The following is a 26200-nucleotide window of genomic DNA, read 5'->3' on the forward strand; positions in this document are numbered from 1 at the left end:
CACAGGTAGGGTGTAAGAAAGACCTAAATCATTATCATCCACAGCTAGAGGCTGATATGTAGGGCTTAACTCTGAAAAATCAAGAAGTAGCAATATAAGCACGTTATCTAATGATATTGAAATAAATACAAAAATGGTCAATTAAACAAGATGAAAAGGGTTGCCTCTGAGCAGCAAGAAAAATGGTTGAGGGAGCAAGAAGCAAGCTTTGTATAACTATGTGACCCTCTAAGCTGTGTCCATGAACAACTTTAATAGAAACAATGTTAAAAAATATCTATAATGCCTCTTCCCATGTGTTGGCAGCCTTTGATACCAAAATATTAACTATAATTTTCAAGCCATCTATTTCTACTCTTCTTCTTGTCCTCCCTCCTTTCTACCACACAAAATAAAAGCCATTTTTCTACTTTGTAAGGATCCTAGAAACCTCTCAAGCCTTCCTTCCCCAGAGGAATGACTATCTAATGATGACTTTCAGATTGTAAGGCAGCCAGTGAAGAGATAGTTGGAGGCCCCTCCCAGGCCTCCTCCAATCACTCAACCCGCCTAATCTACTGCTAGGGCAGACTTCCCCAGAGAGTTGTGGGAAAGTGGACAATTTTGAGGAGAACTTTGCTCTCTGGATAATCTATTTCCAAAGCCTTGTGTAGCCCAGAGGTCTTGGGATGTTAAAGTGGCTACTTCTAGTCTAAGCGTCTTGTTACTCATCTTCAGTCCTGCTCGATGTGCTCCCTACAGTGAGGAAGTGTTTTCAGCACCCTCTAGTAACAGATGTGCTTAGAACAACGGGTCCCCCAACTTCTTATTCGTGAAGAAAGGGGAAAGGATAAGGTAGAAAAGCCACTTGAAATATGCCAGATGTACACGGAGCTGTCTTTGCTGTTTCTGAGAGCACAGAGTTCCTTGTTTACATATCTTAGTGTATTAGTTTTTGATTGCTTCAGGAACAAATCACCACAAACTTAGTGTTTTAAACAATATAAATTTGTTATCTTACAGTTCTGGAGGGCATATGTCTGACATGCTGGCTAAATCAAGGTACCAAGAAATTCTACAGTCATCTCTTGGCGTCCATAGGGGATGGGTTCCAGGATACTCTGTGGACACCAAAATTGGTGGATGCTCAAATCCCTTATATAAAATGATGTAGTATTTGCATATAACCTATGAACATCCACCTGTATACTCTAAGTCATCTCTAGATTACTTAAAAAATCTAATACAATGTAAATGCTCTGTAAATAGTTGTTATACTGTATTATTTAGAGAATAATGATGAGAAAAAAAGTCTGTACGTGTTCATTAGAGATGCAACTATCATAGACCTTTTGATCTATGGTTTACTGAATCCATGGATGCAGACCTTTTGGATGCAGTGGGCTGACCGTATTCATTTCTAGAGGCTCAAGGGTGTGTCTGTTTCCTTGCTCATTCAGGTTGTCAGAAAAACTCAGTTCCTTGTGACTTTAGGACTGAGATTTCCATTTGTTTGCTAGCTGTCAATTGAGGGCCATCCCTAGCTTCTAGAAGATTCCTGCATTCCTTGGCTCATGGCCACATTCTTCCACCTTCAAATCAAGCAATGACAGGTCAAGTACCTTTCACTTTGCATCTCTCCTTGTCTCTCCTATCCTCTTAGCCTTCTTTCTTTGTCATATCTCTCTCTGACCACAGACAGGAAATATTCTCTGCTTTTAAGGACTCCTATAATTTCATTGGGCCCATCCAGATAACCCAGGAAAATCTCCCCATCTCAAGGCCATAAATGCTAATCACATCTCAGTCTCTTTTCTCATATAAGATATCATATCCACAGCTTCTGTGCATTAGGATGTGGACATATTTGCGGGGCAATTTAGTCTCCCTACCACACTCAGTTTTGGGGCAGAGTTAAGATGGTGAGAAGAACGAAGGAGGGGAGAGAATACAGCTGCTGCCGCAGCTGTGTGTGTTTGTGTGTGTGTATGAATGTAACACATGCACGTGTGTATGTACAGGTTGTCATTATGAATAGATAGCTGCCTTTCTAAAGCTTTCAGTTGTATAAACAAAAACTTTAACAACAAAAGATTATAAACATTGTGTTGATGTTGCAAGGATAGCCTCCTTTCCCTGATTCTTTCTTCTTCAAATTCACTGGACTCCAATCCACCATGTTTGCATGGAGATATTAATTACATGCCGTTCTGGCTGTGTCCGAGTGCTTTACTTACTTTAGATGCAAGATTTCTAAATTGAGACTATTAGATGGACCACTTTCTCTAAGTTGAGTTTTCCGTGGTGGAAAAAGGTTCAATGAATTTAATTGGTTGTTTAGTGGTGTAAGGAATGTTAAACTGCTAATTCCATGAAGAAATAAACTTTCTGTACAATTTTGGAAAGTGTCTTGAATATAAAATAAAACTTTATTATACTATATTGCTACTGATTCAAAGCCTACGATTATTTGAATAGGTACTAAGTAAAAGTGTACCCCTGTAGTATCAGTTCTAGTTGGATTTTGTTAAACAATTTAATATTGTAAACAAGATTTCAAGAAAATATGTGATTGACTTGTAGAAAAAAGTGCCTTATCTTTTATTCAAGTAAGTAGCTTAAAAATATAGTTGGCACTTGGGGCCAGCCTGGTGGCATGGTGGTTAAGTTCATGTGCTTGGCTTCAGTGATCTGGGGTTTGCCGATCCGGATCTGGATGCTGACCTATGTACCGCTTATCAAGCCGTGCTATGGTAAGCGTCCCACATATAAAATAGAGGAGCATGGGTATAGATGTTAGCTCAGGGCCAGTCTTCCTAAAAAAAGATAAAATAGTTGGCACAAACAAACAGCACTCACTCCTCTAGCTCCTACCTATAAAATTAACTAAAGTGCATGTATGTAAAATATATCAATGGCAGTGATGCTCTTTATTTTTAAATCTCGCCTTACTAGTTTCCAAAAGCTTTAACAAGGTCAACTTTAAGAACATTATCTCAAAGAGGTAGCAATTTGACCTGGCTGCCACCCTTTTCTTCCCTTGGTTGCAATTACTGAGCCTTTCCTAAATATGAATCCATAGGAGAAATGTTTTCAATGTTGATTGCATTCATGAATAAGACTCTAGAAATTATTTAACATGTTTACTGAAGTTTTACTGACAGACTGCTGTTTATGAAACTGGGAATTGTGTAAAAAGTAGACTAAGTCTCCACTAACACTTTTTAGAGGTTCGTCATCTATGGAAGAATTCTAAGTCCTTATGACAATCTTAATATAAAAATTATGGCAGTTTGCTTTTTTTAATGTTTTCTTTTGCTGATTAAAAAAATGAGTCATCTTAGAAAGCATTTTACATGGACAGAGCTGTCTCTACGGGATCAAAATTGTGATGATCACTCAAGCTCTTTCACTCTTTATAATTAACCTCTGCCTTCCACTACAAGTAATAGAAAAGTGGTTTTCGGCAGCCATTAACGTCAAAAAATAAAAATTGTCATGTTCAGCATCCCAAGAAATCAGATAAAATGATCTTGCCTTATTTCAGAGTTTCCAACAAATAGGTTACCGAAGTTCTGAGAGTCGTTGACCCCCTCAAGGCTTGCATGTGTGGTGTGTTGAATGTATGCGCCAGCTGCGCTAATTCTGGCCAACACAAGAGCAAGCCATTTTGTCGCTGCAGGACAACATTTATGTGCATAGGGTATTGCTTTCTCCTCACCTGCTGTACTTCCAAAGGAGTTGGCTCCAGCATCCTCTGCTTCCTCTTTTTACTAATATCGAGCCTTGAGATTCTAAGGAACTTGAGTCCAGACAGTGCAAAAGATCCATTAGGTCTCAACTCTTCACCTTTCTTGTCTGAGGAGAGGAAGAAAACCCAAGATGTTATGAACAGTTTGTCTCTAGAATAATGGAAGAGAGTCTTCTGTGCCTTTTATCACTATGGCTTGTGAGATCCCAACAGCTTGACCCATATGGATGCTGGAAGAACTCACACCCATAATGGACACAATTTCCAGCCCCTGTAAGGAGACAGTAACTTGAGAAAGGGAGACGAAGATAAAGGACTGAGGAGTTAGTTCCACCTATTGAGGTGGAACCAACAGAAATCACAGAGACTTTTTAAAGTGTAGAAAAACTGAAATGAGGTAAATTTCTTTTTTCTAATATGTAAAAAAGAATAGGAGGTACATGGGAACTCTTTGTACTTTCCAGTGAATTTTGCTGTGAACCTAAAACTGCTCTAAAAAAATTGTTTATTAACTTTAAAAAATATGTATTTTTGAAGGAATGGACTAGTTGATTTTAAATTTCATATGGAAAAGCAGACTAAGTTTCCACTGATACTTTTTAGAAGTTCACGTTATGAAATAATTCTAAGTTCTTATACAATTTTTATATAAAGAACATGGCATTTTACTTTTTTAAATGTTTTCTTTTGCTGATAAAAAAATGAGCCCTCTTTCAACAATTTTGAAAAAGAAAAACAAAATCTCAAAAACATTATACTAAATGAAAGAAGTAAAAAAAAAGACAATATGCAGTATGATTGCATTTATTCGAAATTCTAGAAAAGGCAAACTACATAATCATATTAGAAGTTGCCTGAGGCTAGAGGAAAGGGGGAGAAGCAACTGCAAAAGGGCATGAAGAAACTTTTAGGGAGTTGAAGCTATTTTATATCTTGATTATATCTTCAGAAGCACTAAAATTCAGTAAACTGTACCTAAAATGATTAAGTTTTATTAGATGTAAATTATACCTCAATAAAGCCATGAAAAATGTGTGTAGGCTTTCCAAGAAATGAACCTGAAATATATTGACACCCATATCAGATAACAAGTTTACTTGACTCTCTGAAGGAAAAAATATCAAAGCTGTATCTTTAATTTGATTGTTGTACTATTAAAATCTACCTTTGGGACGAAAGTGCAATTTTTATTACACAGACTCTATTAATCTTTCCCATGTTTTCCCCAACAGTTGTAGTTATGGCCAAATAAAGAGTTATTAGCAGATTTAAAATGAATACAAAGTGAAGCCTGGTTTCTTCAACACTAGTTCTTAAAATCCCTGAGTTAGGGGCAGGCTCCGTGGCGCAGCAGTTAAGTTCACACGTTCCACTTCAGCGGCCTGGGGTTTGTCGGTTCAGATCCCTGGGTGAGGACTTGGCACCACTTGGCAAGCCATGCTGTGGTAGGCGTCCCATGTATAAAGTAGAGGAAGATGGGCACGTATGTGAGCTCAGGACCAGTCTTCCTCAGCAAAAAGAGGAGGATTGGCAGCAGATGTTAGCTCAGGGCTAATCTTTCTCAAAAGCAAAACAAACAAAATTCTCTGAGTTACTACTAGCACCGATAAACATAGGAAGGATCATAACCTCATATCACAAGCTTTTAAAAAGTTACCATGACACATAGAAACCCTGAAGACCTCGGTGCAGTGCAGTGAGAGAAGGCCCCCAACTTTACCTCCAACCTCCATCAGTTGATGAAATCATGAGAATTCTCATGAATGCTTTCTACTTGTGAAGAAGTGAACTGAGATACGCAGGAAGACCTGGAAAAACTGAAGGGAAAATGCTTGGAGGGAAGAATAGCTGCCAAACTTATCATCATACAGGTCAGCTGGATTGGGGTAGAAGAGTATAAATCTACAGGAGAGAGTTGTACTTTTTCTAGAGTGGGCCCTGGTGCTTGATCTTCCCCTGGTTCTCAGAGAGAAAACTATGGCCAAGTCCTCTAGCAAGGATTACACCAAGGCACAGTGCGTTCTTAAGCCTTTCCTACTCCTGTTCTCTGTCTCTGAACATTGGCTAGAAATCAACTTACAGTCCTTATTTTGAAGTTCATTTGAGTAAAGATAAATTGTTTGAAGATATGGTGTGTAGAATGTCAAGGAGAAGTGATTCAAACGATATGGGCGACAGGAGGTGCTGTGCACAGCACTGCCTCATTTAAGCACTAGGAAGATACAAGGAGAAGGCGTGGAAACTAAGCATGTTAAAGGAAGGACCATTGGGTATAGAAATGTAAGGACTCTGTCAGCAAGAAATAAACCGACAGAAGAGATTATCCTTGAGTAGTTTGTGCTGAGAAGAACATAACAGGAATATAATTGAATAAAACAAATTTAAAATTCTGAAACAACAGAAGAATGAGATAGAAAAATCAATTTCAAACTATGGAAAAAATGTCCAAATATGACATAAAAAGCAAGGAATACATTAGACATGGTTGAAAGACAAATAAATAGTTTGATGCATAATCTTGAGATAATCATAGCTGATATAGAAGAAAATACTGATACTAAAGAGACCATTTTATTTCTTCCTTTACAATATATATATACACCTTCTTTCTCTCTTTCTTCTTTCTTTTTTTTTTTTTGCCTTGAATTACTGTCGAGAACTTCCAGAAAAGTATTGAATAGGAGTTGTGACAGGACATCTTTGCTTATTCCTGAACTTAAGGGGAAAGTATTAAGGCTTTCACCATTTCTCAATTTCTTCTGTGACGAGGTTCTCAGACCTTAAAGTCCAGCTGTATTTGGCAGATATAAAGCTATGTGGTGTTCAAAGATATTCAAAATAAAACTTTTTTTCAAGATCCCTTTCTGATTATCCTATATATTTCAGATGTAATAGGCCTTCTTTTGTAAATGGGAGATATGACATAGATCAAAGCCAGTGATTTTCAGAAAAACCCAAATAATTTCTTGGGATTTTTGCAGGCTTATCTAAGATGAATATATTGGCAGATACATTATCTGATTCTTATTTTATTCATTGGAAATCATATGTAAATCATTCTATTTTCCCCCTCACCTCAAGAACGCTGGGATCCTAATAAATACTCAAATAGCCAGACTTTTGATATGTTCCCATAAAGATTTTTTTATTCTATCCCTTTTCACTTTCTGATCATTAAGGGGTACACAAGTATGGGACTGAAACATTTTGTAAGTAGGATTTGTGCCCAGTGGCAGGTTGCTCCAAGAGGTAGTTGAGACGGCACCATCTGTGGTTGCTGAGGACCCTTTGCGACTATCTAGTGGTGAAGAAGACTGGAGTCATGTTTAGGAGTATATTCGTGTTGCTGACCTGCACAAGGAGTTCTAAGTCAGTTTTCTTGTGTTTTGGTGATTTTGCTGTTCATATCTCTGTCCTAGGTCCTGAAGAGTGGATGTGGTTGTTCTTCTATTGCTGTAGGATGAGACAGGCCACACGTGTTCTACAGTTACCTATTGTCTGAAGAAGCAGTATTCAACTGTTGCCTTACCTTCCAAGGCTAAAGCTAACAAACCTTCTTTTCTTTTTCTCCCGATTCCCAGTTTCTCTGAAAATAGAAGTATAGTCCCCCTTAGTATCCACAGCTTCTGCATCCGTGGATTCAACCAACCATGCATCAAAAGGCCTATGCTGGTTGCATCTGTACTGAATAGTACAGACTTTTTTCTTGTCATTATTCTGTAAACAATACAGTATAATGGCTATTTACATAGCATTTTCATTGTATTAGGTTTTGTAAGTAACCTAGAGATGATTTAAAGTATATAGGAGGACGTGCATAGGCTATATGAAAAAACTACCCCATTTTATATAAGGGACTTGAGCTTCTGTGGATTTTGGTATTGGGAGGGTGTCCTAGAACCAATCCCCTGGGGATATGGAGGGACGACTATAACTGTTAGATACTTATTTTAAATTATTTCATATATCATCTCTTTTATCCAGCTACCACAACTGACATAACGATGGCTATCCATTCTTTTCTCTCTTAATCAGACTCACTCCATTTAAAAATGCAGAATAAGGTGTATAATAATGTAGTCTTTATCCTTTCCTACTCAGAAAGTTGATTATATCAATAATTATTGAAATCAAAGCCCCTAGCCCAAACCTATATATATCCATAATCACTCATGCATTTATTAATTTCTTCTTTGCTTCATTCAGTCTATATATATGGAGAAACTATTACATGTTAGACACTGTTCTTCAGTGTTGGAGACATAATAATAATAGTAATGATAATATTAACTTTTCAAAAACAAGAGAAGTGGAAACATAAAAAAATAAAAAGAAACGTTATAAGTACTGTGGTACCATTAGGAACAATGTGCTATGGATGCAAAGTGGAGAAAGATTCTCTTTAACGTAAAATCTAACAAAATACCTATTTAACAAATGAAAGAGGGTTGTGTTCTAGATCTTAATATTTGTAAGTTTCTAAAATGTGTTAGATCACATACCCAAGGCTAGGATTCAAAAACATAGCCATACTGTCAACTGCATCTGACTTAAAATTGAATGGAATATTCCACATGCTGATACTTGTCTTTTCCACAAAAACACAGGAAAGTAAGTATTTCAGAGATAAGAGAACACAGTTTAAATATAAGGATCAGTGCAACCTGAGACCTGAGGATCCTGGAGCTCAGTTCCAAGAAGCTGTCAAATTTCCCAGGAAATAATAGACTTTTGTTATGGACTTCATCATCATCATCATCATTAAGCAAAATCAATATGCCTTCATCATCATAGCACATTGCACAAATAGATAGTATTCAGAAGTATTACTCTAAAAAAACCCAACATTCACATGAATATTGCAGAAGTGACCAAACATCATACAGACACAAATTTAGACCTAAGATTATATGTAAAGCAAAGGGGAATTTCAGTTTGTTTGCTCAGTTAAGTGAATGGGAGATGTCTGAAAATTTCAAAAGACAGAAAAACAGGCACACAGATCAATGGACCAGAATTGAAAGCCCAGGAATAAAACCACACATTTATGGACAGCTAATCTTCGACAAAGGAGCCAAGAACATACAATGGAGAAAGAAAAGTCTCTTCAATAAATGGTGTTAGGAAAACTGGATAGCCACATGCAAAAGAACAAAAGTAGATCATTATGTTACAGTACACGCAAAAATGAACTCAAAATGGATTACAGACTTAAAGGTAAGAGGTGAAACCATAGAATTCCTAGAAGAAAATATAGGCAGTACACTCTTTGATGCAGGTCTTAGCAGTATCTTTTTGAATACCGTGTCTACTTAGGCGAGGGAAACAAAAGAAAAAAATAAACAAATGAGACTATATCAGACTAAAAAGCTTCTGCAAGGCAATGGAAATCATGAACAAAATGAAAAAACAACCTAACAACTGGGAGAAGATATTTGCAAATCATAGACCTGACAAGTAGTTAATCTCCAAAATATATAAAGAAGTCATACAACTCAAGACAAAAATACCAAAAAAAAAAAAAAAAAAAAAGGGCAAAGGATATGAACATTTTTCCAAAGAAAGTATTCAGATGGCCAACAGACACACTGAAAAGACGTTCAATATCAAATCAAAATCAAATGCAAATCAAAACTATGGTGAGATATCACCTTACACCCATCAGAATGGCTGTAATTAACAAGACAAAAAAATAACGAATGTTGGAGAGGATGTGGAGAAAAGGGAACCCTCACAAACTGCTGGTGGGAGTGCAAATTGGTGCAGCCATTATGGAAAAAAGTATGGAGATTTCTCAAAAAACTGAAAATAGAAATACCATATGATCCAGCTATCCCACTACTGGATACTTATCCAAAGAGCATGAAATCAACAACTTAAAGAGATTTATGTATCTCTATGTTCAGTGCAACATTATTCACAATAGCCAAGGTGTGGAAGCAACCCAAATGCCCAACAATGGATGAATGGATAAAAAGCTGTGGTGTATGTATACAGTGGAATATTATTCACCCATTAAAAAGACAAAATCGTGCCATTTCTGACAACATGGATGGACCTTGATGGTATTATACTAAGTGAAATAAGATAGACAAAGACAAACACCATATGATTTCACTAACGTGGAAGATAAACAAACACATGCATAAAGGGGACAGATTAGTGGTTACCAGACAGGAAGGGGGTTGGGGGAGTGCAAAGAGGTAAAGGGACACATATATATGGTGACGGATAAAAACTAGACTATTGGTGGTGAGCACGATGCAGTCTATACAAAAGCTGATACAAAACAATGTACACCTGAAATTACACAATGTTATAGGGCAATATGATCTCAACAAAATAATTACATAAACAAAAGAAAAGAAAGAATTGAATTCTTTGATTGATTGATTAAATCAATTGAAAGAATGTCTTGGAAACTAGGACTTGTATAGAATTGGACTAAAACTCAGTCCAACCACACAGCAATTTTACTTGAACGTTGTTAACATTGGGTTGCACTCCCTGGAAAATGTCTTGACGCTGAGTTGCACTGTCTGTTGTGATAGCATTGGGTTCTCTTCAAAGGATTACTACTCATTACCAGGAAAGAACATGATTACAGTCATCGTCAGAGCGTACAGTACCTTGGTAATATGAACGTCCCTAATTTCTTGTTCAAACAAACATCCTATGTGGTTAGTTTGAAGCCTTTTCTCATGACTATCTGTTCTCACGGGAGAAGTGGAGGTTGATATCAGTGATTCCTTGCTTACAGTTCTCTTCAGCTCCAAAAGCATTGTGCGTTTCTTAGCAAGGAGGAATTTGGGGGCTGCTGATAGTTACTTTTTGATATTTATTGTTAAAAAAAATACACTCATGAAAAAAATAATAATTCAGAATGAAAAGTAAAATCCCTTGTCCTCCCTCTCCTTCATCCCAACAAACTCTCAGAGGTAACAGCTTAACAGTTTTGCATGTTTCCATTCAGTTATTTTCTATCCATATAAATGCATATGTCCAAATCCTCATTTTTTAACACAGAGAGATCATACTTTACTGCTCTGAGAATAGAAACTTTAACCTGATGAGGAGAAAGCAATAGCAAGTTCAACATTTCAGTGTCATTTAATCATTTTAGAATAAACTCAGAACTTTGAAGTTCTTTAGGCTCAATTAAATTTTTACAAAAATAACTATCAAATCTAGTATTGTCAGTCCCCTGATTAACAGAGTAAGGACTCTGGAGCAAGTCTGCCTGGTTGTAGGCCTGTTTGCTTCATTTTCTTGATATATGACTTTAGGCAAGTTGAACGTTTTGTGCCTCAGTCTCCTAATCTGAAAAAAGGGGATAGTAGAGGAAGATGGGCACAGTTGTTAGCTCAGGGCTAATCTTCCTCAGGAAAAAAAAGAGGAAGATTGGCCATGGATGTTGGCTCAGGGCAAATCTTCCTCACACAAAAATAATAATAATAATAATAATAAATTTAAAAATATAAAATAAAAGAAAATTGGGGATGTAATACCACCTGCTTCAAATTCTGGTAGTGCATCTAAGCAAGTTAATATCTCTCACATGTATGGAACAGACATTGGCACATGGCACATCCTAAACAATACATTTTAGTGATGATTATTAACATTATTGTGATTCAAAGGCTTCTTATTGCTCTAGGTCTTAAACCTATGAAATTACCTATAAGGCTCTGCACGCTCTGCCACTGCCGATCTTACCAAACCCCTTCCTGTTCACAAGTTCTTGAAATGGACTGGGCTTGTTCCCCCCTTAGATTTTTGCATGTGCAATTTCCTCTGTCCTCCCTTCATTTTATAGCATCTGACTTCCCTCTCTGGGTAGCTCTCACATTCTTATGTCTCAGCTGAAAAGTCAGTTTCTGAAAAAAGTCTATAATGGCTCTCAGACTAAATCAGATCTCCTCTTATTAAAGTGAACAATAATCACGTATTTATCACCCAAACGGGGCACCTATGAGAGTGAAAGGAAGCAGTACTGACAATTATTCTAGGACAGTAGGTATAAATTGGAATTATCCCAGACAAACCAGGACATGTACACTTTCTACCTATAATACATTGCTATAGTATTTTTTCATTTTTTATATATCAATTTACAATTGTATTTAATTCATTGTGCAAGTATTTGTTAATGTTTTATTTTTCTGCTAGTCTGTAAGCTCAGTGTGTCTTATTTACCACTGTATTGCCAGCTCCTAGCATAGTGATTAGCATATTGCCCGAAAAGTCTCGAATGGATGAGTGACGTGTAGTCTTTGTTGTATCAAAATCAAAGCAGGTCCCGCACTATGCTATTTCAAAATGGTCAGTCATGAGTGCCGAAGCCTGACCTTTCTCTCGTTCAGAGCAATCATTAATCTAGCTTCCCTCCTCCTGGCCTTACTTAGGCCTTTGTTGGAGGCATACTTTGAAGGGTAGTGTATCCATTTATTGTGTGATTCCAGCGTAGGTCCTGAACTCTTACCATTGTATCCTTTCCCTTGACAGCTTTCCTACACTTTTGATTTTCAAAGATTTATTAGTGGGCCTGTATCTGAGGCAGCAAGTTTAAGTGGCCACTGTTATTCATGTAAGTGTAAGGATCTGGGCAAAGGGAAGTAGAGTCTGAGGCCATACACACGTCAGTGAGTGGCTCAGGCAACATGCCTATTTATATGCAAATAACTGTAACATGGAAATTGCAATTGTTGAAATGGAGCCGATATTTACATTATCTTGACTTTTCTATCTATATAGTAGAAGTATTATTTAAATGGTCTTTTAGAATGTCTAAAATGTTCATGAATATTTACAATCATAGATAAAAAGTACAATAGAAAATCTTCCAAAATTTATAGAATGTACACATTTATTGACTTGGTTCTTCTGCGTTGCCACAGGCAAGACATCCAAGTAGGTCATATTTCATTGATGGTAGTTGCCATCTTTGGGTTCTTTGTAGATTACTGTGGATGCTATGTCTGACTCACTATTTTAGGAGGATTAGGTGTGCAGACTCTTCCTGGATCACATTCCATGGGTTATAGCAAGGTACACAGGCCACTGAACAGGAAATTGGATCAGTAAATGGAAACAGTTAGAGAATGGAACATAAGCATACATGCCTTTAGCAACACTATCTTTTTTTTGCCTTTGAACCTCACTGACTCAACCCCATTGCATTACCTACTTTGGAATGAATTCAGATTATAATTTTATTTATGTTTTAGTACAAGAATTTAATTTTGTTAACTAGTTTTATTCCAGAACCACCTCTTTCACCACCATAGCACGCTAAAGTACCCCTTAAAAACACTTTGAAAAGTCTTAATGATTCTAGAGACATTTATATATGCATTCCATTCATGCCATTCATTCCTTTATTCAATCAGCAAGACATTTGCTAAGAATTTCCTCCTGGGTGTAATGAGTCAGTAAAATTTAAAAATGAGAAACAGCAATTTCAGTCTGATTGAATTTCACCCTTACTATAAAGGCTTAAATTGATGTCCATTTACTATCATCCCCTGTCCATGGTTTTTCATTGTCGCTCCAATGCCAAGTTTCCTAGGAAAAAAAGCAAATTTCCTGATCTCATTTCCTCTCTCTTCAAGAAGTTTCAGAGTTCAAAGTCACTTTCTGGTTTCCCATGACTTTTCATAGTTCCAAGCTGTCACTTCTATTTTACGTAAGGGTGTAAAACAGTATTGTTAGGATTCTCTACAACCAATGAAATCTCAACCAGTTACAGTTTTTTATCATTTTTCTTATTTGTGATCTAAATATGTAATTATTTACAGTAATTGTTAAAATTTCTCCTTTCAAACCATAATACAAAGTGATGTGCATTTTATAATAATGCAAGTAATTTTTTCTTCTTTATGTTCAAAATGATCTTGATGACAATAAATCACTTAATTGGAAAACAGATTTTTTTTTCACTAAATACGGTTGAAATCTTTTTGCAGAATTCATGTTGTCTTTTCGTGAAAACAAAACACCCAATGAATTTGTTAGAAAAAAATCAAATTGGTTGATTCACTGACACCCTTATTATAGATATAAGTGGTGTTAAAAGTCATCTCTAATTTCATCATCTTTTTTTCTAGACATGCTTATCTGGCTTAAAAATGTCTCCATTTGAAGAACGTAAGTATAACTGTTTAGTTTTTGCCTCCAAAGTCACAATTAAACATAAGAAAGGATGAGGTTGGAAAAAGAAACAAAAGTTAGGGTAACTAAAACTAAAACTGTCTTTCCTTCTTACTAATTCCTAAAGCACATTAAATTTTAAAATTCATTGGGTGAGGCTCTTCAGCCTCTTTATTTTGGTATATTTTTATAGACTACTGCCAAGAGTCGAATTCAGATCCAATTTTCAGCTGTTCATTTCCACTGAAGTTTCTATAATAAATTTTTTTTTTCATTTAGGTAGAATCAGTCATCTAAGAATTTAATGTATTTATATATCTCTGCCTTTAACCATTTTCATTTAGTTAAAGAATTTTGGGAAAGTCATTACCATTCCCTTCATTTTAAAAATAATTAAACAATTACAAGAAAAACAAATATAGAATCATTGTGTATCTTCTTTTTTCTCCCCCAAACAATTACTTGTCTATAAACCCTGGAAGAAATAATTTCTTTCATCCAACTTCAATCCATATGTGCTTATAAAAACTAGCAGCAGAAAATCCAGAAGTAATCTTTGTAACAAACTTAGTAGTTTAGAAATAGCTAGTTATCCTGGGTTAGTATGACACAAGGTTATCTTAGGAGAGTATTATGGCTAAAGATACATCACATTTAGCAATTATTGCACAGTTCACTATATTATCAAACTGTAAATATTTAAATAGGAACAATCCTGCTCAATTCCTCTGACTCCTAGTGGCTGGATTGCTCTCAGAGGTTTGGGAACTTCTTTCCACGACCGCAGGCATCCCATTAGGCTAAAATTTCCCAGTAGCTTTTAACTAGAGTGTGAAGCTTGATATTAGACTGGGGAGAGTATATCTGCCAAACAAAATGCTGTCTATCTACTAGTACAGGTCAGGTAGGCATGAAGAAATCATTTTGGGTTTCTTCATGAAGCTTATGATGGTGATACAATGGTGCTTTATTTTTTAAATTATTGTTGCAAAAATTGGGAATGTTTTTGGATGTATACACAAAGGTAGTGTGTTGAAAGGCACAGTGATTGAAAGCATGACCTTTAGAGTTCCACACACTGGAGCTGATGCTATCCTGGTGTCATCATGTACCCGCTGTGTGTCCTGGAGCAAGTCACAGGGCTTGCTGAGCTTCTGTGTTCTCATTTACTAGATGATACAGTGACGTCTGTGGTAGACGTACTTGGATGTCTATGCAAAATCCACCCCCCTACCCCCTGCTTCCTTGTTTATACAACCGATTTTGGGCATCTTTGCATACAGAGAAGTCTGGACCTCTTCTCAGCTTCAGGAGGCAAATATTGATTATTTTAAGCCAGTCAAGGAGATTCTATTCACTGTGAATTTGATTGACATAGAATTGGAAATGTCATGAAATTATAGTCAATAAGAAAATGAGGCAAGTCTGTGGAGCAGCTTCTAGAAACTTGCCCTCATTCTTAAAATGGGTCATGTTCTCTGTTGTGTCCTTTGGATGCTGTGTGACGCTATGATGCTTGGAGCAGTTACGGCCATCTTGTAACCATAAGCTGAGAAGACTTACATGATGCCAGGAGGGTGAAGCAGAAGGTGTAAAGGAACCTGTGTCCTTGATGTCATCACTGAGCTTCTGACTTACCTGATTCTAAAACTACCCAACCCTACGTTTCTTGTTATTTAAAATAATAGGTTTCTTTCATTATTCACAGCATTTTGAATCAGGTCTAACTCTAGCTCTTGCAGCTGAAAGCATTTGAATGGATATGAATAGTTGCCTCCATACAGCTGTTTTGAGAATTAAATGAGATAACACATAAAATGTGTTTGGTGTAGTGCCATACGCAGCTCTCAAAAATATTTATTATTATTATTGATGTTGTTGATATTAAAAATGTTATTTCCGTAATGGTCCTCATGTCAGATTTCAGCATAGTTTCAGGCAAAATTATGAGGCCTGAACAGGAAAAACGGGGAAAAATTTACTTTCTACAGCCTATTTTCCTCTTTCAGCACGTCCTTCACTTGCTTTCGTAACCTTCTAAGTCCACCCAACCATGCAGAAAAAGGATCTGTTAGTTGATTGTAACAAATGAAGAAAGAATGTTTAATCAGGCAATTTTTAACCCAAAAGAATGATATCCTAGTGTTAGAATTCCAAATACCATATCAAATTGGTAGGTAAGAATTCAGGGTGAGACTTTATCACCAAAATGTTATCATACAAGCTTCCACCTACATCTAAAGCAAAACCTTCCACTGTACAATTGGGCACTAAATCCCACATAGTTTTTTGTCTACTCACAAAGAATTCCCCTCTCTGGTGTAATTGTTAACGTTGGATAATTATCAGGTGGTGCCCTGGGCATTCCAGATCATTATCTGTTGACAGTGAGAGTACTGTTCATTTTCAAACCAGTAAGAGAAGCTGTTTTTTTCTTTGCATATCTCTGGGATTTCTAAGAGATTTAAAACTGAGAAAATGTGGATCTCCCTTGCATTTCCAGCGGACTTGGCCTTTACAATTATTTGCTGTTCTAGAGTTGAGAAGAGTTGCTAATTCCTTCAGAGCGTGAAGAGAGATGAGTGTGCACTGTACACTGACACCAAAAAAGAAGCAACCCCAAGAGTTTGCAACATCATTTCTTCTATTAGAGCACTTATTTGATATGAGATATTGCCACAAACTTCAAAATGTAAAGCAAATTATTAGAGGGAACAGGTAATTATGGGGGAAAAATTTGACAAACACTGCCTCTCACTTCTATCTCCCATTAAGAAAAATGACAGAAATCCGAGCTTTTCCTCAAATGCCTAGAACGCCTTGAGATCACTTTTATGACTGATCTGCTAGGCAACTATACAGAAGGCAGCCCTCTTCATTTCAGTGTCCCCAAAGGGGGCCTTAACGGGACTGTTCCTCTGCTATGTGATGTCCTTACAGGTAGGATAAAGATAGATAATTTGCAAAAGTCAGGGTAAAATGAAATGTGAGGCTCCTTGTTCAAAAATGGTTAAAAGCTTCAAGACAATAATGGCAGAACATTCAACCAAGCATGGGGCCCTTCTGAGCTGGGGCTTATGCCACTGCCAGGATGAGCACCTGTGAAGCTGGGCCCGCTGGCAGGGGCTGACTGTACTCATCTCTCTGCTTCACTTCTTTAGTGTTGGGTCTGTGGAGCGGAGGAAAGAGCATGGAGGGAGACAGACCTAGGTGAAAGCCTGGCTCTCTTCCTTCTAAATGTGTGGGTGTGAGTGATTTACAGTTTCAGCCTCCTGCACGGCACTGCTTGGAGGGTTAAGTGCTCAGAACATCCAGGGAAGCACCTTGCATGAGAGGGACTCAATGAATGGTTTCGGGAAGTCTGGGTTTAAATTCTGGAAAGATCTAGTCTTTTGTGCATGTGACTAGGGCCCCTTGAGTGAGTGTTAAGTCATGGCCTTACTGGCCTTACTCTGTTCTGTAGAGTGTTGGCTGACAAATGTCTTGTGATCGTGGTCACGGGGAAAGTTGAGGGAGAGGTCTCAGAGGGGTCAGCACAACCCATCCTCATATCACAAAAAATAATTTAAAAGGCTCACCAGTATAATATTTGTAAACAGCAGATGCCATGCTGTTGGTTATCACTAATAATGGAAGATTTTCTTCCTTTCCTTTCTTTTGTTTTAATTTGTTAACATACTCAAATTGGAAATGACATTTTAATTTTTTTACTTTGAATCGACAATTGTAATATGTCTCTAATTAAAAAGCTAATATCTATATTCAAATTAACAGAGAAAAAGGATGCTCCTTTGGAAATCTCCAGCTAAAATAAAATAAATGAACCTTTGTTTGAGCTTCATATCTGGTGTTGGAAAAGTGGTTACCTCACCTATCTGCTGCCTGTGTTCACATTTCCAAGAATGAACATGATGAAAATCAAACAGATGAGCCAGAGGGAAACGCATCAGGTGCAGTATTGTTTCTTGTATAATTGAATTAAATGTCAAGAAAGCTTTAGATCCATTGTTAAATATTCTGCCATTGTTAAATACCCAAGGGCTGGCCCAGTGGCCAAGTAGTTAAGTTTGCACGCTTGGCTTTCATGGCCCCGGGTTTCGCCAGTTCGGATCCTGGGCATGGACATGGCACCACTTGGCAGGCCATGCTGAGGCAGCGTCCCACATAGCACAGCCAGAGGGACTTACAGCTAGAATATACAACTATGCACTGGGGGGGAGTTGAGGAGAAGGAAAAAAAAAAAAAAGAAGATTGTCAACAGATGTTAGCTCAGTAAAAAAAAAAAAAAACGTAATTATGTTTTAAAAAAAAAATTCACCTTTCTTGTTACTCTTTGTTTAGGATTTCCGCCCATCCTTGAAAAAGTTGCAACAGGAGAGAAGAGAGTTTCCCTTTGAACTGGGATTTCGTCCTCAAATATTCCTCCAATGTGATGGACACCTGCAAACACGCATGACTTTTTGGAAAATCTTGTTTTAAAAAGTGAAGATATTGAAGCCTGGAGACGTGAAATAAACACGCTGCCTGGGGTGACGCAGTTTATGGGAAATGACGATGTTTCCATGTTCTCAGGAACTGGGAAGTTTGTCTCACCAAGCAAATGTTTGTTCTTCTTGGTGAATAAGGATCTGCCTAGTGTATTTATTACTTGATTGTGTTTACGTTCCTTTGTGTTTGTCTCTGTCTACATGGGTGGGAGATTGCGTTTTTAACTCCCAAATGGCAGGCCTGGTGCTTGGTGTCATCTAATAATTCCTTCAAATCCCTACGTCAATCGGTAAGCCAGGGCAGGCTTGGCTTTCTCTCATTATTAGGGATCTATTTTGAGATTCAGGCTTCACATGATACACATGAAACATGAAGCCAGCCAGAAGCCATAATTTTTAATGGCTGATTTTTGACAGATCTTGCCCCAGATGGTGGCACCAATTCGCAATTATCAAATGTGGGGGCAAGAGAAGATGAAGGGAGTTAGTTACATAGACTATAATGGAGGATATTCTCACACATGCCTTTCATAAGAAGCATCAGCTGTAAGCAACCACCCCTCTAGATGAAGGAAAGGGGGTGGCCACCCTGGTAAGCCTCTGAAAACAGTAATAAATATGTAAGCTGTGAGGAATAATTAATAAAACCAAAGAAACTTAAGAAGCTTGTTTTTCTCCTCCTCGCTCCGAATTTCTATCAAAGCTCTCTCATGGGTCCTTCAGAGAACTACAACTCTACTAAGTTTAAACTAAGTTTAAAATATATAAGTATCTGACTCACGAGAGATTATAATGGATGAGGTCTGACATGTTGCAGGTTCTTTGTGCAGCTGCTTTTGGCTTGAAAATGGGAGTCTTTTGTCTGCACCCATCAGTGCCTTCATTCCATAGTGACAAAGTGGTGGTTTCAGATGAATGGCTATGGGGATGGAGAGGGACCAGAAGTTAGGGTGAAAGGGTGATGTATAGATGGGATTCACACTATAACACAGAAGGCAGCAGTGATGCCACATAACAGCCCAGGTTTTAGAATCAGTCAAACTCAGATCTAATCCAGGCTCTGTCCTATGTTCTTTTGAGCAAGCTATTCACAAGATCTGAACTTTGACTTCGGCATCTCTTAAACGAGGTTAAACAATCACACCTACTACAATGAATGGAAGTATAATGCAATCGTTAAAAGCCTCAGATATGGGCTCATAACAGCTTCACAACCTTGGTCAAGTTACTGAACCTCTGCAGGCCTCAGTTTCCTCACTTGTCCATGCAGTTAGTGGCACCTGATCCACACAGTGGTTTTGAGAACTAAAGCTCCTGGCACATAATAATTAATCAATGTCAGTTATTATTCATGATCAACAAATATATATTAAGTGCCTTTTATTTGTGGGGCACTGCCCAAACCACTGACGAAAGCAACTAATGTACACGAAGTGCTTTGGTCATAGAAGGCACGCAAGAAATATTTGATGAATGAAAGGGAAGGCAAGCCTCTTGGTGTGTCCCTAAGATTTGGTTAGGCTTTGACTATCCAATCCAGCATTCTTTATGTGTTACTGGACAACTGGCTGGATGGCTTTTTTTTAGCTGGTGTTGCTAATTCCCAGTGAGTGGAGTCCAAAGTATCCCCTTACCCAACAATCAGTAGGAGGAGAGAAGGGATTCATTATCCTCTTCTTTCTCTGAGGTCTCTTCTATTGTCCTGAGAGGTGATAGGGAACAGGACAGCCAAAGGAAAAGACACACGAAGTGGTCACATGTATCTTTTATAAAAACGTACCTGAAATGGAAAATAAACTACATATTTTTTTCAGGTCTGAAGATCAAAAGCAGGTGTCCTTAACCTAGAACGCTTGAATGGGATCAGTGAGTGTGAGAATCTTCTATAATTGCAGCCGTATTTGATGTGTTCATACATTTTTCTGGGGAGAGAGGCCATAGTTTTCAAAAGGTTTTAGAGTTTTAGGTTTTACTATCTAGTAAAAGATTAACATTTAGCGGACAATGAGTGTCGAAGACTGAAATAAGAAAACTAAAGTGATTTTGAGGTCAAAGCTTGGATTTACGTAGTGTAAATGTAAATAAGAAGAAATACCTGAGTCAGAAACAGGTGTGCAAGCTCATCAGATTCCAAAAGGGATGAAAAATCCACCTCACGGAAAGCATTCACTGCATAATTGCTGTCAAGATGCACTAAAGCCTGCCAGATCCACGTACCTCGATTAATTAAGGCCTTGGAAGGTTTTTTGAGAGATCATAATTACACATTATGAAAACACATTCTCAACTACAGTTTCAACCCATTGATACTTTTAATAGGTTAATTTGCTTGACATTTGAAACTCTAAAACAGCAGACTTTGAAAGTAACAACAACAAAAAGCCAAAAATGATATGTCATCTGAATTGAGTATTTAGTGCTACTTAAATGCTATTGATTGTGCTTAAAAACAAAGTATGCCAACGTCTCTAGTGCATGAACAAAATACCATGACGCAAGTGCATTAGTGTCTGGTGAGAACACATGCCAGTAACCACCCCTGAAATTTTAGAGGCATTTTGCAAGAACAGGCATTAGGGAGGATCTGTTGGGTTTAGGATGGATTGGCACCTCAGAACATTCTCCCTATTGTTCATGAATGAATGAATCAGCCACTTAATTTCTATTCTATCTGAAACATGGGGAATTCCCAAGGAAAGATTTCTTAATACTCTGTCCTGAGCAACAGAGAGCATCTCTTGCTTTGCTCCATTTCCCAGCTTACTTTTTTTGGTTGTAGTAGTATAAGGTAATAGTCAGGGTTGGGGGGAGGAGAACGGGCACTAAAAAAAGATTTGTCGGTAAGTGTTTCAAAGCCTGGCTTGGCAGACCATTTAAAAAACTGATGCAAAGTAAGACAAATATCTGAAAACACAAAAATTTATTTTCATGATAATCATTTGTGCTTATATTTAAGGACATCTGGGTGTGTATAAACTTTGACCTATCTCTCATTTCTGATTATTTATTTATATCATCATGGTTTCTGACTCCTAGCATCCATTTCTCCTTCCAAGAGTACCTCTCTGATCTTTCTTTGCAGAATTACTTCTATATAATTCATCATCTATTAGGTTAAGGTGGCACTAATCTCTCATTCCCAGTCTAACTCAACCCCAGGGGCTCACGACCCAGATCAGGTATTGAGAGAATTCTGTCATTTTGACCTCAGTGATTGGCTCAGAGACAGACTTGTCCCAAGTCAAGCAAATGGGGCTCAACCCTAGGAGTATGTATTTGCCCATTTTATACAGGGCTGCTGAGTTGGCAGAACACAGATCTGGAGCTTCTAGACTCTACTGTAGAGGAGAACCTACTGAAGAATGAAGTCAACACAGAGAAACACAATGATGTTTAGGTATTTACTTTCAGCCATGTCTGAAGCTGGAGCTAGACTTTTCAATACCTAAGTCAATAAATTCCTAATTCTTTCTTTGAGGGGTCGAGGAGGGTAGGAGACAGAAGAAGTTGTTTCTAAATCCAGTTTGAAATAGGTTTCTCTAAAGAACCCATACCAGAACACAGTCTATCCCCTTTGCTTGGAAAAGCTTCCTACCTTCTCTTTGCCTCCCAAACTTGTGCTCATTTTTCAAGGTCCAGCTCAAACCTCACCCATTCCAGGAAGTCTTCCTTGAATATCCCAACCTAATGAGCTCATCCTCCCTTGACCTCTTACAGCACTCAATGTTCTTAGTTCTTATTCCTTGTCTGCCAGAGATTGTTGACCTTGTAGTGCTAGTCATGTTTTTTCAGGTGATAGTCTTATTTCCTAAAGGGTAAAGCAGTTGTTAAATGTTCTATGCCCCTCTATGTCCCTTAGCCTTTGTCATAGAAGGTTATACATAGTAGGTGAGCAATGCATACCTGTGGCTTTAGTTAATGTAATGAAAATAGATACAAGTACATTTCTTATCCACTTGTTAGTCCAGAATAAAACCTTGCATGAAATACATGATTGCACAGTCATAAGGAAGATAAACAATTACCAGGGATTGCAGCTATCAGAGAGATGTTATCTGGTGTAAAGGGAAGAGCAAATAGAGAGAATCTGAATTTTCAAGTCTCATCTATAATATGGTGAGTGTTTTTCATTGTTAGCAGAGAAGGGACCCAGGACTAGTATCTTCACTGTTTATCATTTTTCACTGACAGTATTCCCAACATCAACATTATAGGAGTCTTGGTCACAAATAATAAGATATATTATAACTGAGTGTTGAACTGAAACCTATGAATATGAAGTAAATTTCAGTTATTTAAACATCTAAATTCTTGGGAATCAATTCCACCACATGGAAGATCATTTCAACAAAATCACCAAGCTTCAGGTATAGACCTACACCCTTGCTTCACCAGAGAGGATGGCTGCCTCACTCCCCTGAGAACTGAACTACTACCATCTCTTTTCCTTGTTCAGTCCTGGATATTTCACTAGCCTCATTCTATAATCTGCTTGCCATCAGTTTGTAAAACTTACTCAAATCAGTAGAAAAATTATATTAGGCTCAAATCATCTAGATTTTCCTGGCAACACTGACTTACATAATCATGTTGTACACATACTATGTGCAAGGACTGGAGGAAGTCCAGAAGGTTATAAATGAAGTTTCCAGCAAAGAACTTACAGTCTAACAAGAAAAGGAAACTTGAACATCAGTCTTTGTAATGTAAGAGTAGACAAGATGAGGATTCACAGGACGACAGATGGACCTCTTCACATCCCCTCCCTGCCCATCCCCCACACTTCTTATCATTCTCAACCCTACACCTCCTTCCACCCTAGTGGACTGAGTCTACCATGCAGCTGAATGCCTCTAAAAACGAGGAACCTGGAGTAGTCAAACACAATACAGTTTTCCTAGTCACACAGTAAATGAGAAGCGTTCAAATCATAGCTCTGAGTTTCTGCTTTCAGATTCAGTCACTCTCCAGTCTTACCACCAATTATATTTTTCATTAAACATGGGTAAATGTTTTCTGACATGCTCTTTTTAATAAAGTTGCCTCAGTTAAAAAAAAAAAGCCTTTTTGTCTCAAATTCACGCTTTATCAGTTTTGCCTCCTAGGAGGTATCATATAGCATAAATCCTCTGATTAACCATTTTCCCACACTGATCACTGCAAGGTTCCTTTGTGAATGTTTATTTTCATGTTCTCATTGGTAACTGGTGGCACTTCAAGGTAAAGAAGGTGTTTTTCTTAGTCATTACATATTTGACTCATGCCAGAAATTACTTCCAGTTCTAATCTCATGTTGCTTGCCCTGTTGCCTGAGAGATTTAAGTTTGCTGCATGAAAATAGCAATTTGAAGAGATGAAAGTTTAACAGATGCTATAAATAGCAACCAACGCTCTTGTCGTTATAGTTAATGACTCCACACCCAATTCCTTTTCTATTGTCTGTCGTTAACTATTATATCTTAAGTGAAACTTGTGTCTAGTACAATCAGTAGAATGAACAACGAAACCATAAAGAGATCAAAGGATTAGTGAAAGAATATGTTCTCTTTCGCACACTGAGAATGAACCTAACTTTCAGGGATTCATACTGACCAAAGATCCTTTGGAGTTCTCAAGCTTGATCCCTATATCACCTTCCACTTTCTTCTAAAGAATATCTCAAGTGCTCAATTTACGAAATCTTGTAAACAAAAGAATATTCATGGAAAGGCATTACTTCTTCAGGTGTCTGAATGGGTAATTTATTCTATGTTTATGCTATAAATCCTAAGACTAAACTTACTAAATATCTTCACAGTACACGTTATCCATTTCTAAAGCAGCTCCTTTCCACTAATCTTGGAAATGTAAGTGCCAGATCTGCAGGTGCTATTAGGTGGGATATTTATAGAGGCAAAATTTGCCAAGCTACAAATTATTTGGTTCCTTTCAAAAGCTTAAAAGCATCATTAGAAAATCTTTGGCAACGGTACATAGAGATTATGGCTTATCATATTTTCTGAAATGTGTGGCTGTTTCTTTTGGTTTCTCTACTCCTTCTTTTCCTCTTTCCACAAATAGAGCTGATGTCCTGGTCATTACCAGCCTCCAGTGAAATGTCTTTGGGTTTTGGCCTCTGTTTCTGCTGCTTTTGGTGCCCATGTTCCTAATCCCTCCTGACCTTTAGAAGTGTAGGGCATCCTCTGCTGGAGTCTATGATTGCTGTGCCAGCTTCTTGTGTTGAGGGGACACATACAGGCTTTGGGGACCAAGAAGGTGCTACCTAAGATGCTCTCTGACGGAACATGCCACAGTGCCATTTTCTCTCTGTTGCTAACCACATTGGAGTAGGGCACCTTGTGAAGTGGTCTCTCCTCGAAGTCCCAATGTGAAGTGGAGCATAAGCCCCTGCTTTTTTCAAACTACCTCTTCTTATAGCTGAAGTTTCTGTCATCTCCCTCCTCACTCTCATCTCGGGGTGAAGGCTAGGGCAATGTGGGACTGCTTCCTAGGAAGCGAGCAGCACCTCCTTCGCCGTCTTGTACTCTGTTTTATAAAAAGTGGAATACAGAGGTTAAACGATCACTCTCCAGAGCTAATCTGACTGAGTTTAATGCCTGACTCGTCCACTTACCAGCTGTGTGACCTTAGGCAAAGCTATTTGCTCTTCTTTAGTTTATACATCATAAACCATTATATCAGTATCAACCTCACAGAGTTGCAGTGAAGTTTAATTTAATTACGTATGTAAAACATCTAGGACAGTACCTGAGAAATAGAAGGAGTGAATGCATAGTGTTATTATAGACTTCTGAATCTTACTGATGGTGACAGAAGAGTTGTTTTCCCTGAACTACCTCACAAATAGGGGTGTTCATACGGCAGTAAAGTTAGTCACAAGCAGTACTTTGAGTCTTATGACAACGTTCTGTATACATTGAAGATGTCTGCAAACTAGGAGAATTAAACTCACTAACATTAGCTATGATGAAACTGCAGCTGTCACATGAAGAAATGACCAAAAGGAATACAGCCAAAAATGGTTGGAAAAAAGTATTAAAGATTTGTCAGCTAGTTAATTAATAGGAATATTATGTTCTAATTCTAAATAATAGTCACTTTCATAAATAATTTTACATTTATAATTTTGTATTCTTTTCTTACAGAGGGCCCCCAAAGTTTCATCCCCCCCCACAAAATCTGAATTTGTCACTGAAATGTGCTTAATCTTTTTCTTTTAAATAATGAACCCCTTTAAGAATTTTGTGCACCCCATGAATGCTCTTCAGAAAAATGCATGCAGTCTATCCTACAAGTTCAGGGAGTTCACCTATCTCCTTAAAGCTCATCTATCAACCCCTGGGTAAGAACCCCTGGTTTTAAGGAAAAATCAGCTGAGTTTAGCATTGTGCATAAAACATCAGTTGAGAAGGAATACAACAGCGGGCCTGAATTTCCTCACAGGTGGCTCAGCTTCACTGCCTTTCTTTCTGCCTTATTCCCCTCAGCTTCTCATACACCTATAGCTTTTCTATAGCCCTGGTAGTTAGAGCTTTGGAGGGCTGATGCCCTGGTAAGGGTGAAGAGGCTGAAGTGCTCTTACCTGTGGGCTTTCTCTAGAACAAACATTCCTCAGGAGAAAAGTCACACTCATGAAGGGTAAAGACAGAGGTGGATTTTTTTTTTTTATTGCCAACTATTTCAAATAAGACAATGGCTTGCCATATCCTCCCTTAGCAACCTCTGTTTATACCTAACTAACCACACCATGCTAATGTGGTCTGATTATTTGTCTCTCTCCCAAACTATGAGGTTTTGGCACACAGAGATTATGTTATTCATCATAGTGATTCGA

At 37.8% G+C, this 26200-nt stretch overlaps 1 long non-coding RNA gene across 2 annotated transcripts in view; it reads left to right on the forward strand.

The window, feature by feature from the left end:
* LOC138923636 (uncharacterized) overlaps positions 1-19027 on the forward strand; it is a 42380-nt gene extending 23353 nt beyond the window's left edge. The window contains exons 2-4 of one of the 2 annotated variants that reach the window (XR_011437546.1): positions 13837-13876; positions 17654-17829; positions 18221-19027. This is a non-coding gene — a long non-coding RNA (uncharacterized lncRNA). The remainder of the gene's footprint in view (positions 1-13836; positions 13877-17653; positions 17830-18220) is intronic. The other variant, XR_011437545.1, reaches the window with a different exon arrangement.
* The last annotated feature ends 7173 nt before the right edge of the window (positions 19028-26200 follow it).

This window comes from Equus caballus, chromosome 3 (assembly GCF_041296265.1).
Source record: "Equus caballus isolate H_3958 breed thoroughbred chromosome 3, TB-T2T, whole genome shotgun sequence".
Classification (NCBI taxonomy): Eukaryota; Metazoa; Chordata; class Mammalia; order Perissodactyla; family Equidae; genus Equus; species Equus caballus.